We start from the raw sequence: 15,384 nt of genomic DNA on the forward strand, positions 1-15,384 counted from the left end.
GATAGAACCCTGTGCAGTTGGAAAGTAAACTGGCTAAGTTACTGGGAGAAGAGCTGTAAGACGTCCCCAGGAGGCAGACCTGAGTCACCACAACAGATGCTTTCCTGTGAGTGTTGGTCTCTAACTGCAGGGCTTTAGTTTTGCTTCGCAGGGAATGCAAGCCTAGAGCCAGAGCTAACTGCCTGGGTCAGAGGAGGAGAGGCCTTTGCCCCATGCAGTGCTCAGGCTCTCCTTCAAATTAGTGCCAAGCAAATACTTAAAGCACATCAGTTTGAAGGGTAAAAATTGTTAACCTACACTATGGACCCACATGTCTCTAGCTGCTGTATATGCCATGACATATTCATTTTCTGCTCTCCTTGATCTCTGGCATGCTTTCTTCTGAGCCCCAGCATACCACTGGTTCTCTCTCTCTCTCTCTCTCTCTCTCTCTCTGCTCTCTCATCTGTTTCATTGGTCCCTCTGTCTCTTCTTATCCAGGCTCTGACTTCAGGCTCCTCTCGCTACATCTTCTCCCTCCTGATCTCAACTTTCCCAGGTATATTAGTTATCTGCTGCTGCATAAAACATGCCCAAAACCGTAGCAGCTGAAAACAGCAAACATCTGCTCTCTCACAGTTCCTTCAGGTCAGGAATCCAGGAGTGTCTTGACAGATGATTCTGCCTCAAAGGCCCTTGTGCAGCTGCAATCTATGTGTTGGCCAAGACCAGTGGTCAGCAAACTCATTAGTCAACAGAGCCAAATATCAACAGTACAACGAATGAATTTCTTTTGAGAGCCAAATTTTTTAAACTTAAACTTCTTCTAACGCCACTTCTTCAAAATAGACTCGCCCAGACCGTGGTATTTTGTGGAAGAGCCACACTCAAGGGGCCAAAGAGCTGCATGTGGCTCGCGAGCCGCAGTTTGCTGACCACTGGAGTCATCTCAATCTCAAGGCATTACATGGAGAATCCACTTCCAAGCTCACTCATGTGGCTGTTGGAAGTCCTCAATTCTTTGTCACATGTGCTTCTCCACAGGGCTACATCACAACGTAACAGGTGGCTTTCCCAAGGGCAAGTGATTCAATAGAAAGCACCCAATATGGAAGTCACAGTCTTTTTATAATCTAATCTGAGAAGTGACATCCCATCATTTCTACCATATTCCATACATTACAAACAAGTCAATAGTCCCATCTACACAGGACATCCATACAGGAGGTAGGCATGATGGGGCCATCTTAGGGGCTACGAACCACTCAGGGCTCTCCCATAAACTTTAAGGAGAGTCCATTTCTGTCATGACCCTTTCACCTCTCCATGCCCAACTGCTGCTAAGTCATCCCATGTGGACATGGGAGGTGGCTGGCACCTCATGTTCTGTTTACATCAAACCAACATTTTTATGTTCCCTTAAAGCAGCCCAATTGGCTTCCCTTATTTCACTGATGGTGTTACTATTCCCCCATCCCTGGAGGTTTAGGCTTGAGTCATCCTCTATTTTGAATTCACCAAAAGCCCTCCTGTTGCCATTTATTGAACCCCTGGTATGTTCCAGGCTCATTCACAGACATTATCCCACTTAATTTCTGCAGCGCTGTGTGGTGGACATTATCACCCCCATCTTGCAGGTAAATCAGCTCATTTTTCTTTCAAAAGAAAGTAGATTTCCTGAACTTGGGTTCTGTTCTTTGAGCTGAGAAACATCAATGAACAAGACAGAGACAGTCCCTTGAGGATCTTACAACCTTTCAAAGGAGACTTTTCCTGTGCTAAGCAGCCCGTGGCTGAGATCACATGTTGTGTACAGTTAACAACTATGGCTTGGAATAAAACAGACCTCAGTTCAAGTCCCAGTTTAGATATTTACCAGATAGGTAATGCTGGGCAAATTAGCTTACTGTTCCAGGCCTCAATATCCTTCTGTTTCAAAATAATAGTGCTTACTCGTGCAGCTATTTTGAGTATTAAATGAGATAATTCAAGTAATCCACTTGGCACAGGGCCCAGCACAACGAAGTTCAACAAAAGGGAGACTTTGAAGATGATGTGAAAAATGATGATGGCAATGGTGATGCTAGTGATAGTTACCCAATTCACAGAAAGAATCATCACTAACATTTATGAGGAACCAGTTTCCTAAACGTTACACATGCGATAACTCAATCATCTAAGCAACACTATGAATTAGACATATGATGATGTCCATTTTATTTATGAGGAACCTGAGGCACAGAGAGGTTAATAACTTGGCCATGGATACAAAGCCAGCAAAGGGCAGAAACAGAATTTGAACCCAAGCAGACTAGCCTCAGGGCCAAGAACTTGATAAAAATTTAAAAGTAGAGATGCTTAAAAAACCCAGCGCTCAGGGAAACCACAGTGGTATATGTGTGTAAGTGGGTGTATGTCTGTTTGCATGACTATGTGCATGCATCTCTAGTGTGCATGCATGTGTAAGTGACTCTGTCGGATTACATGTGTGGCTATACAAATGTGTTAGACTGTGTGTGTGTTCATGCTCATACTGTATTGGGTAGAGAAAAAGAAATTTACATTCTAGGTCACATTTTGCATTCTGTTTGCATTTGGGCATGTAGCTTTTGATTGCAAAAATTCTGCTTGTTTGTTTTTCTTAGAACTCCTCTCCTTTTTCTAAAGCAAGATCCCCACTGACAGTTAACGGAATGATGAAAAAGCCTCCATTGGCAAAGTGGAACCTGTCTCTTAAGGCTGCATAAAAAGAACTACAAAACTCACTTAAACCTTTCCTACTGATAAATTATAGGGAGATTTCCTCAGTAAAGAAGACAAATGAATTATACAGTATTTTATTCCAATGCACGCTTCTCCTTCACTCTATATATTTCTACGACAATATTAGGTAAAGAATAGCCCTATGGGAGACAGGCTCTCCGGTTGGCCTTCCAAAGTCCCCCTCCACCACCACCTCTCCCCCCCCCTCCCCGGCCAGGCTTGGTGTCTCCATCAAATGGCTTGTAAACCCCTCCCCCACTGAGGATGTCTCCATTTGGAAATGACCAGTTCCTGCATCACCAAAACTCACCTCCTGTCTCTCCCTCTTTCCTTCCTCCATATCTTACCTTAGGTTTTCCCTCTTCCCTCCCATTCCTAACTCCCTCCCTCATCTCTCTGTTCTTTCTATTTCCCATCTTTACTCATGAAACTAGGAAGTAGAAGTGGTTAAGAGGTAGGGAACTGGTGTCAGTCTCATTGGTATCATATCATTGCATTCATCTGCCTTTTACCACCTATGTGACCTTGAGCAAGTGGTTTAACCTCTTAGAGTCTTGGGACTTTCATATGAAAAATGAGGGCTACTGTAAGGATTAAATAAAATATGCAAGTAATGTACTTAGAATAGTGCTTGGAAAATGCTAAGCACTAAATACATATTAGAAGTAACTATTAAATTCGTAATAAGTGGACTCAAAAAACTTCCTGATTGAATGGTTATACATCTGTTAAGGATAGGCCACTGATCAAGGAAGTGGGATTGTTGGATCTTATGATAGTTCTATTTTTAATTCTTTGAGGAATCTCTGTACTGTTTAGAGATTTACACTCCTACCAACAGTGCACAAAGGTTCCCTTTTCTCTACTCATTGACAGTATCCCCTATATTATACTTTAAATGACCGTGACTATTTTGTAACTACCAATTTGTATTTCTTAAACCTTTTTTGCCCGGTCCCCTTTTATTTATACTGGCCTACATTCTTGCCAGTAATTCATTGACTTACCTCACTAAAACATGTGGAGAGTATTCACCCATTACACAGCTAAGGAAACTGAGGCTCAGAGGTTAACCAACTTACCAAAGATGACACAGAAATTGAGTTGCAGAGTGGAGCCTGGGAGTACAGAGCATCTGGGACAACCAAGTCCTTTCTTTTTGAAAGGAAGTGTCTTTTTGAAAGGTCATCCCTTTCGGACTCTTCCCTCTAGTGGGCGCCACCCCCTCCGGGCACTTGTTCCTTGGAAGCTGCTGTGAAGCTATTTTAGCAACAATCCTGTCTTTGAGGGATAACTCTGCCTTAATATTCCATCTTCCTGATGGAGTTCTTTGATTCCACCCCTGCCTCAAGCTGGCTTAATTGCCAAGACTGTGGGGGAAATCTCACCACCTCCCAAGTTCACCCAGCAGGACTCAGACTCTTAACAAGGCAACTTTCTGACAAAGTCTGTTATATGGCCACAGACAAAACTTTCCTAAGAAGGAGATTGGAGGGGAAATATTTTTTAAAAGAATGGGAGGAAAGACAAAGATTTCTCTTCATTGATTTCTTTGCCAATGAGAAGACATTAAAAAATCACTTCTTAGCTGCAGCCCTCAGATGCATTAGCTGTTAGGCTGAGGGAGGGAGAGAAAAATCAAATTCTGAATCTGATCACACTGTGATCTTTCATTCATCTGAACAGGCAGCCAATGTGGTAAACAGAAAATCAGAAATTCAAACTAAAGGAAGAGGAAATGTCTGAGGTAGGGTTGGCCTCAGGCAAAATTGTGAGGTTGGCAAAGTCTGACTTCAGAACCCTGCAGTGTCCTGTTCTCCCCCCTGCTCCCAGCCCCAGGCAGAATCTGCCTTGAGCTAGGTGAGGAAAAGAGAAACTTGGCATTGCCTCCCTCTGGGCATCACCTTCTGCTGCCTGATAGGCCTCCTGTCACCTGTCCCATCCAGTCTTGGTCATCTGTCCCATTACTATTCTCTGCTGCCAGCAACTGAGCCCCAGGAGGTGCTGATAGTTAAAGCAACTGTTAATTAACTGATAATAAAAATCTAAACTGTAAATTTCCCCTCCTCACCAATCCAAGGATATTTGAGATTTGAAAGAGAGTTCTTGGAGAGCCCAAAGCCTTTAAGATAAAGACTCTTCGATGGAGGACTAGTAGACAATGTATTGATTGCAGGGTTTGATGGATACTGGGAGGTGCTGCCAAGTTCCCCTTCAGAAATGAAGGATGTGTCATCCCAGCTGCTGAAGTACTTCTAAAAGAGAGCTCTTTGCAACCTGCCCCTTTAACGGATTGCCTCAGCTGAAGAGACTACCTCATCCAAGGTCATGTCCAAGGTCACACCCTCTTCCTGGGCAGCCTGCCAATCACTGATTAACAGAGAGTATGCAGGCCCAGCCTTCCTTCTGAGACTTCAAAGACAAGTTTGGAAAATCATCCCATTTTCAGAATTCCCACTAAGGTTTGCTGAGGTTTTTGTTCAGATTAAATTACAGCTTGATTTCCTTCTCTTTTCAATCCGCTTCTTTCCCTTTTCCCCATAAGTATTGATCCCAAGAGCTCTCCCTAATAACCTTCCCGCATGCCAATGGACACAAGTAATGGGGATGAAGAGAGGATGTAAATGATCCCTACTTCACCACTTTACCTGTGACCATCATATAACTCAACCCCATCTTTGGTGAATTCCCTCGTCATGGATCTAAGTGATTTACTGATAGTCCTAAGGGGTATAAGTCACCTCATAGGATAGATCATTTGTGGCCTCTTCCCTCAAATAACAGCCCTGCTCAATGTGGGTGGCCACTCTCCCCAGCCCACAGCTTTTTTTCCTTTCCTATCATTTCTGTTCTAGCACAAAGCAATTCTATCCCAAAGGCTTCCTGTGCCTTTTTAACTCTGCAACCACCCAGCAGTTGGAAATGCCTATTAACATTTTAGCTCATTCTTCAATTGCAGGGCCTAGATACTCAGTAAACACAAACCATCTATTTGTATACCCAAAAATGCACCCAAGTGTCTCAAAAATGAGCCAGTACTCCAGGACCTTGGAGAGCACCCATCTACCCACTTCCAACACGCAAGTCAACAAAATCAATTTCTCCAGAACCTCTTCCACAATCCAGGTATGGCACTGCCTCTTCTTGACATTAACCAGAAAAAAAAAAATTTAAACACTGAGTGCAGTGAGACAGCCAGTTCCTTTATCTGAAATATAGCCATCCTCCTCAGAGGCAGCTTGAAAAAAATGCTTACATATAGCAAGATTAAGGTATAATAATAAACATTCACTGAGCTCCTGATATATGCCAGAAATATAAGATACATTGTTGCCACTTTAAAGATGGAAAACAGAGAAATAAACAGCTACCACATAACAGAACACTTGCTAAATGCCAGGCAGTCTGCTATATATCACTTAAATATATATATATATTATATAAATGTATATATATTTACACACACACACCACACAAAATCCTATGGATTTCTACTGATATATTTTTGCTATATTGACCTATTCAGTTCTTGAATTTGGAAAGAAAGAATTTAGAGAGTGAGAGATACTTCTATTATTAGCCTCATTTTATGTGAAGAAATTGAAGCATCACTCTTAAAGCAGGACCAGAACTTAAGCCAGACAGTCTGACCACACCTAAGGTGACTATATAATTTACTGTGCAAATCACCATTCTTTTCAGGTTGAAATGGGTGCTATTAATGATAAGCCCAAAGGAGTGAATGTGAATCAGGATGGTCTCAGATACGCCAGAATATATAGTCACTAACTACGTAGGCCTCAATGAGATAATGTATTGAAAACATTTATCCCCATGCCTGAAATAGAGTATGTGATCAATAGATTTTAGCTGTTTTTATTATTACTCATCTCTGTGGGTCATTGTAAGACCCTCATGAGATGGAAGGTGGGAAATGGTCCAGAGATATAGTATCATCAAGGGTTTTCTTAACATGCCTCCTCCATACTGTCCTCTTGCTTTGTAAGGAAGCATCAATTTGGGGGCATGACATTGGTCCCATGTAAGCAATGCAGAGCCAGAAGAACGTGAAATGGCTCAAGGCCCACCTGCCTCAGGTTGATGGATGGCAAACCAATGAACTGCTGAGATTGGCTCTAACACCCAACTACTGCATGCCAGGAAAGAAGCTGGGGCTTCTGGAGCAGCCTCTGATGTCTGTCTGGGCATCTGATACCGCAGCTAAATTCAGACTGGCAGTCATCAGAGACTCCTCCGGAGACCTCACTTTCCCAGGTTCTCTGAGCTCATGGGCATGATACTATGCAGTTGTGATACCTTCAATCAGGGCTACTGCTCCTGTTTCTAAGCAGTTTCGAGTTTCCCGGTTTTACCTCACTCTCCTCTCTGTCTAAAATCCCCTCGTCTTTCAGCAAGAAAAACATTTTATCAATGGCCATTTTCCTCATGAGGATAATAGATATTAAATCATGAACTCATGGAAAACCCAGATAGAGCCAGATTGCTTTAAAAGTCTCCAGTCTGATGCCCTCAATTTACAGATCAGAAAATTGAGGCTCTATAAGAGAACAGATTTTCCTAATAGAATATGCAAATTATTTTAGCACTAGAGGCCCAGTGCACGAAATTCTGGGTCCCCTCAGCCCAGCCTGCACCCTTTCTAATCCGGGACCCCTCTAGGGTTGGGCCTAAACCGGCAGTCAGACATCCCTCTCACAATCCAGGACCACTGGCTCCTAACTGCTCACCTGCCTGCCTGCCTGCCTGATCACCCCTTACTGCCCCCCTGATGGTCTGGTGACCCCCAACTGTCCCCCCACCAGCCTGGTCGCCCCTCACTATCCCCCTCTGCCGGCCTGGCCAGCCCTAACTGCCACCCCTGCCAGCCTGGTTGCCTGCTGTTCAGTCGTTTTGTCGCCCCCTCACTGCCGTTTGGTTGGCCCTCATTAACCCCTCTGCCGACCTGGCCACCCCACGCAGCCTATTCGGTCGTCCGTTCGGTTGTTTCGGTTGCAACAGTCGCTTAGGCTTTTATATATATAGATTACAATAAGAGGTTGGGGGCAGGGCTCTGGAGTCAGATTGCCTAGATTCAGATTCTATTTCCACTACATTCTAGTTACTTTACATCTCTCTCCCTCATTTTTCTCAGCTATAAAATGGGACTAATTGTAGCACCTATTGCCTTATATGTATTAAGGATTAAATAAGGCAGTGAACATAGATCTCTTAGTACTATTTCCTAGGGCTCAGAGTAAGCATTAAAAGTTGTTTCTTATTATTTTTAATATTGATGGAACTGGTACAAGATTTCAGGTCTCCTAGGAAAAACTGAACTCGTCAAATTCCAGATGCATCCTTAAGAAAACAGGCATTTTTTTAAGGTTTTAAATTTTTAAATGATTTTCCTTTATAGATTTAACTAGAGGCCCGATGCATGAAGATTCATGCAAGAATGGGCCTTCCTTCCCCTGGCTGCCGGCACTGCCTTCACTCTTGCCCGGAGCCGCCTTTCCACCTTCCCACGCTGCCTAGAGGCCCGGAGCTGCTGGAGTGGTGCGGAAAGCCTGCATCGCCATGACAAGCATCCCGCCCCCAGCCACTCGGCACCTGAGTATGCAAATTAACCCACCATCTTTGTTGGGTTAATTTGCATCCTCACTCCCGATTGGCTGGTGGGCACCGTGAAGGTACAGTCAATTTGCATCTCTTTTATTAGTGTAGATGCTCTCAAGGTAATTAACTTGACCAGCATTTCTTCAAAAAGACTCTATTCTTCAAAACAGTAGTTTCCTTCAAAGCTAAAAATTCCTTGAAATCCCAAGTTTGGTGGCCACACAAGTTTGAGAAATTTTGGACCTTCTCATTCCCCCTCATCTGGATTCAAAATGCACATGAACATATTAAAGATCTGAGAAGTCCTGAAGGAAAGAAGTCTAAATGGTGTTATTTAAGCTGACATTTCCCAAACATTCTTTACCACAAAATCCTTCAGACGCCCCACTGACACTAGTATCTCAGAAATACAGTTTGAGAAGTTTTGAATTAGATCAAAGCTTCTTGAAGTCTCCCACTCAAAATTAGAAGCCAAACTATGTAACCTGACATTCCACAGCTTCCCCACCTGGAAAAAAAAAAACAAAAACCTTTCCCCAAATAACCAGTAACTCCCACACAGCACTGACTCTTCACAATGGTCTGTAGGACTTTGCACCCCACCCCTTGGCCACAGCTGATGGAACCAGAGGTGAACACCTGACTGAGGATGAATCAATCAGATTCTCTGCAGAGAGAGCCTGACATTGGGAGCTGTTCCACCTCTGAAGTTAAAGTCCTCAAACTCTTACTGTTGGGGACCCAGAAACTATTCTGCTTATAGCTTCTTTCTCAAACTCTTCCCATGTAGTGAATCTCCCACCTACAGTCTATTCCTCACTTACAATTCCATGAAAAGTTCCAGAACTGAGTCTTGTTGGCCCTGATTGGCTCAATTGTGTTACTGACTGACCCTGGACCAATCACAGAGGACAAAGGATATGAGCCTCTGATTGGCTGGGACTGAGTCACATGACCATTTCTAGAGCCAGGACTGACAAAAACCTGAATCTCACAGAACTGAGAGTATAAGAAGAGTGGTTCCCTGGAGGAAAACTGAGGCTCTATGACCAAAAGAAGAGGGAATAGGTGGTGGTGGACAAAAATAAAGATGTCTATCATACCCAGGACCACATTATGACTTTTATGGGTCTTAGGCACTTTTATCTTCCTCCATTAAAAAATATATACACACATTTAAAATTATATTCTCCCATAAAGACAAATATAACCCAGGCTGGATGATATTCATGTTTTCTTCTGATTTTGGAAGAAATGTAAACACTTTTGTTGACTATAGGACTTGCACCTATAGTGCCAATGGGTAAATCAGCCCTGACCAATCCTACTCTCAGAAGGAAACCTTTTGAACAGAAACTTGTGCCCACTGATCAGCAAGTGTTGTTCCTGTGCCTGCCTTCCACACCATCCTCCCGCTCGTCATGAGGAAGGGCAGCCAATTTTCCTGAAGAACCAACCTGGGAAAAAGACAGCCAAGTAAATTATGGGCTTCTTAATAAACATAATATTCCTGCTAAGGGGATTATCTGCTAGAATGCTTTAATCTGCTTCCAGAGTTCACATTCATTAACTGCCCAATCTCTGAACCATGCTGACAGCCTCCTTCACAAATCCCCCGCCTGCCATAACCCAAGTTACATTCGTGGCTATTATTGCTAGGATTACATGAAGTCAGTAACCTTTTACTTTCTCTCCCCATTGATGGAAAAGAGGTGAACCAAGGGGATGTTTTCATGGAGAGAAAAACAGAAAGACATGCTGAAAAGGGCCCTAACTACTTTGAACCCAGAAGCCCAAAATGAACTTTCTGAGGTTAGCTGGGAAAGCTCTTGACTCTAGTAATTTACCCTAAATTACTCTGGGTAGAGGGTGACTTGTCACCATGATGTGCTGCACACATTCCCATCTGTCAGGCATTTGCTTAACACATCGGTGGCTTTCCCCATTTGTGTATCAACTACAGTATTATGTATTAAGCTTCTGTTTATTTTAAACAACTCACTCATTTCCACATAACCTCATTGTAAGCAACACCATCTGTGAGCTCCAAAGTCTGACATACCGGTTATATTTTTCCTGATGTTAACTATTTGAATAGAAAATATTTGTAGATGCACATCCTAAAACCTTCATGAGTACCCCAACCACATGTACACTCCTGGTAGGATCCCTGCCGCTAATCAGTTATGTGACTTTAGCAAGTCACCCTCTCCGAGCTTCAGTTTGCTGGCCCAGTTGCCCTCTACAGGTCTATGATTCTGAAATCCCAGGGGTGTGTTTAGGCAGTTGAATTCCTTAAGAGTGTATCCCACTTTTCCCTTCACCTTCCTAATTTTTAACTTTCTGAGTAATTTTTAAATGAAGAAAAACCTATATAAACTTTGAAAATAAAATATAGCTTAAACTCTTTCTCCCTAATTCTTTGTAGTCCAAATCTACTGGATTTTCCCTCCCAGATTTCTGTCCACCCAAGCTCGTTCAAAACTTCAGAGGTTTTGCACATGCTGTTCTCTCTGGAGGCAATGCTCTTCCCACAAGAGTTAACACTCATCCTTCATATCTCAGCTCAAAGTCTCCTTGCTCAGGAAAGCCTTCCCAACCTCTTCTACCACCTCTACTACGTCAGGTCTTCCTATTAAATGCTTCCATATCATTCTGTTTCTCCAGATGTAATTCTTTTCTAATTTGGGGAATCATTTTATTTCCTTTCCATGGTGTTTCCAAAAATTTTGATACTCTAGTGCCCAGCACACAGTAGGCACCCAATTTACTGAACAAATGAAATTTCCAGAAGGGAGTGGCTCTCGGTTCTGGAAACCCACATTGCTTTTAATAACCTGCTCTAGGGTGTCACAACCTTCTCAGTCACAAAAATGCCCTTCGTATTGAGCCTAAATTCTTCCTTACTCTTGGCCAAGAAAAGATTTATACCTGAATAAATCGAATTATACCTGAATGCTGTAGTCTTTGAGTCCAAGGAGAAAGTACAAGCTGCTTCTCTGATGGAGCCATGGGAATTTCCTCCCCCGCCTCACAGGAGGCAAAATCCAAATGTTCTTGGTGCATGTTAATACTGAATGGAGCTCACTGTTACCTGTTCAATGCAATTAGCTACAAAGCTGGTCAAAAACACTCAGACAGAGGTGGTTTAAGAACAAAGAAGAAGGGAGAACATTATTTGAGCAGCAAGTAGGCAAGCAAAATCCATCATGGCTAATTATTTGCTCTTAATTGTCAGGAAATGAAGGATGGATAGAAGAGGGTTTAAATGGAATAATACTGAAAGTGTTCTTCTACCCAAACACTGTAACCAAATTTGCAAGTGGGACTTTTCACATCCACGGGTTGTTAATTATCTAAACACGGGTCCCTTGGAGCTGCCTGAGTGAAGATTAATTAGTTTTTGAAATAATAGCTAAATTGTTGCGGGGAAGGAGTTCAGACTCCGAAATAATGGCTGAAAATTAGCCATCCTATTTCTTCATTTCTCTTTGCTGGGTTCCTACAGGACATTTATCTCTGTTGCTTTTGCAGAGAGGGCTCATTAATCAAACAGGCAGATGGGCCTTCCCAAACCTGTGCCGTGGAGTGAAAAAGCAGCCCCGCGAAGTACACGGGAAAAGAAGAGCAGGTGATTTTCTACGAACACTTCCTTCCAAACTCAGTCGTCGCCAGACTTGCTTCCTTGTCAATAAAAGCGTGATAAGGCACAAGCTCTTTTTTCTGGGACTGGAAAATGGGCCTGTTGGGCAGAAGTGGGTCCTCATGGGCCCACTGTTCAGTCCAAAGACTAGACTTCTGACTCAGAGGAGTCAGTTTTACTCATAGAGTTCTTTTATCCAAATTAGTAAAATTAAGGTTTTTTTTTCCCTATCTACTTACCATATTGTGCAACAACAACAAAGGTCAGAGCAAAATTTTCCCCAAATTTGGAAGGTATGCTACGGATAAGCTACTAAAAAAATAGAGGCTATATGAGGTTGATGAATTTCACTTTAGAGCTAAATAGATGTCTTAGTTTGGGTTTCCCCAAATCAGGTGCTGGACTTGGGGAGGTGACCCCAGGAAACACAAGGAAGTAGGGAAAGTGAGCCAGATAAGGGGTACGCATCTACAAAGTGCATGTTAATAAGTGATGACCATGGTGAGCAACAAGAGCTCAATCCTATCAGAAGTCTTCTGAGAAATCCATAAAACGCACCTCTACGTGGTCTCCTCGGAAGATGAGAAGGATGGGGCATTTGTCCCATGACCCCCATGCTCAAGAGTTGAGTGTTCCCCTGGTTCAGAGAGAGCCCGGGGGGAGAGAAGACAGATGCAGGGGGAAACTGTCCACAGCTGCAGGTGAATTCAGATGGACTGAGGGAGGTATATGGCACAGTGTCACCAATATCTGCAACAGCGTCCATCCCCAGAGCAGGTGAAACTGGGGTACAAGAAGTTGGGGACTATGGGAACATGTTACATGTTATATTACAAAATTGTGGATAAAACACAGTGGTTTCAAAGATAAGATCCTAAACAAACAATCCAATTAAAAAATGGGTGAAGGACCTAAATAGACACTTCTCCAAAGAGTACATACAGAAGGCCAATAGACATATGAAAAGATGCTCAAAGTCACTAATCATCAGAGAGATGCAAATTAAAACCACAATGAGATATCACCTCATGCCTGTCAGAATGGCTATCATCAATAAATCAACAAAAAAGTGTTGGCAAGGATGTGGAGAAAAAAGGAACCCTCGTGTACTGTTGGTGGAATGGAAAATTGGTGTAGTCACTATGGAAAATAGTGTAAAGGTTCCTCAAAAAAATTAAAAATGGAACTACCTATGACCCAGTAATTCCATGTCTGGGTATTTATCTGAAGAAATCCAAAACACTAATTCCAAAAGATATATGCACCTCTTATGTTCACTGCAGCATATTTATAATAGCCAAGGTACTTATCTTGGCCTCCCTCATGCATTATCAAAAAAGTGATCAGATCTATCACACTGCCTAGATTAATCCCCCACTACCTCGTCCCCTTTGCATTATTATGCTAAAAGAATATCCATCCCTATTATTCTAGCCTTTATATAGGCCGCAGGAAGGTGGGAATGGAGGGAGAAAAATATGTCCCTCTCCTCCTCTAACACAGTAATCAACACACTGTATTTTGATTACTTGTATACAATCTGCTTCTCCTAGGAGACGGTGAGCTCCCTGAGGGCACCGACTATGTCTTATTTTTTTCTACATCTAAGTTTCCTCAAGGCCTTCACAGAGAGAAGGAGGGAGGTGGGTGCCATGTGGTGATGTGCTCTGCTGGAATAAAAGCTGCTGCCCCTGGCAAAAAGGGAACATTTTAAACCAAGTTCACGTTTGCCTCCAACAGACTGCATCTGCCCAACATTCTGCACAGTTATATTTATGCCACAGAAGACAAAAGACACCGAATGGGAGTTTGGGCAACTGAAAGCTTGGGCCATTCAGAATGATGGGCCTGCATACAGCTCTCTCAATCGGAAGCTTTGGGCCTCGCCCTGCCTTTGGTGCTCAGGACACTGCATGCAGGGTAGAAGGTTTAAGAAGCTGCAAATACACCTTCTGAACTGGAAGAGCAACCACAGGCACCACTGGGCGCCAGCACCATACACAACCTAACAGGTGTTGGAATTCCAGCCTATATTGTTAAGTTGAAAATAACTTCCTTAACATAAGCATGGTATATGTTCACTGTGGAAGATTTTGAAAATGCAAGGAAGCATAAATAATTTTTTAAAACACGGGATACTAGTGCCTAGATAAACACCGTAACTCTTTCCAGACTTTGATGTACCAATCCGGGCCCTGGTCTCGGAAAGTGCTTGGCTGTAGCTTCATGCTAATTCCACTCAGTTCAACATGGTTTCCGCCAGGTGTGGTCCTCTCCTCAATGCCCCTTCCATGCCCATGGCCATCCCCACTTCCCTCTGGCCATGGTGACTCTCATCTCTGGTGGACGGTAGGATATGTCCGCTGCTCCTTCTCCATCCCATGTCACATGCGTTGAGACATAAACTCTACACCCTCCTCCTCTCAAGCTCTTCCCTTTGGATTATCAAGAGCCTATTTTGTAAACCCCCAAATGTGTCACTATGTTCCTGCTATGTCCACTCTAAGTCTCCTGGAGGCAAGATAGATGCTCCTGACTAATTAGGGAAGCATACATACTAGGAAGGAGAGAAAATAAAATACCACACACACATTTCTGCATTTCATCAAATCTAAAATGCTAGTAATTACAAGACACAGCATTTTTTAAAATGTTGTTGAAGCAGAGCACACATAAAGTGTATAAAACATAAATGTGTAACTCGATGAATAAACACAAAGCAAAAATCTGTGTGACCACCAGCCGGGTCAAGAACTAGAACGCTGCCAGCCTTTCAGAAGTCCCCCTATCTTTCCCCCACCCCCACCCTCGTCCTCTCAGAAGATAACACCTGCCTTGACTTATAACACCATATCTTGGTTTCACCTGTTTTTTTAAACTTTATGTAAATAGCATGTTTATGACTTCTATCATTCACTAGTATATTTGTGAGATTCGTCCTTGACTCGCCACTATTTTATGTAGCCCTAAAAAAGAAAAAACACTACCAATTAAACTATGGCACAAAGCTTTCTTATCACTTATAATTTTTTATGTTATACCTCTTTAAAGAGCTCTTTTAGATTTATTCAGACATTTACTACATATTATTCTTATACGACTCTCTGAGTTGACTCACCACTCCAGTTTGGCTTCTGCATTCTCTGCTCCTCTGTATAACCGATGCCATGCACTAAATTCCTTTTGTAGGAAGACCTCAGAAGGTTCCTGTTTGTCTGATTTGAAACCTGACTCATACACCCCAGTCTCTGCCTCCTTGTGTTACCGTAGGTAGCTAGACATTAAAGGAAGGAAGCAAAGAGAATCGGACATTATTGAGCCTAACAGACTGGGACAATCTGTTAGTGAGCCTAATAAAATCGGACACTGAGCCTTACATACAC

The sequence above is a fragment of the Eptesicus fuscus genome, chromosome 23 (assembly GCF_027574615.1).
Source record: "Eptesicus fuscus isolate TK198812 chromosome 23, DD_ASM_mEF_20220401, whole genome shotgun sequence".
Taxonomy (NCBI): Eukaryota; Metazoa; Chordata; class Mammalia; order Chiroptera; family Vespertilionidae; genus Eptesicus; species Eptesicus fuscus.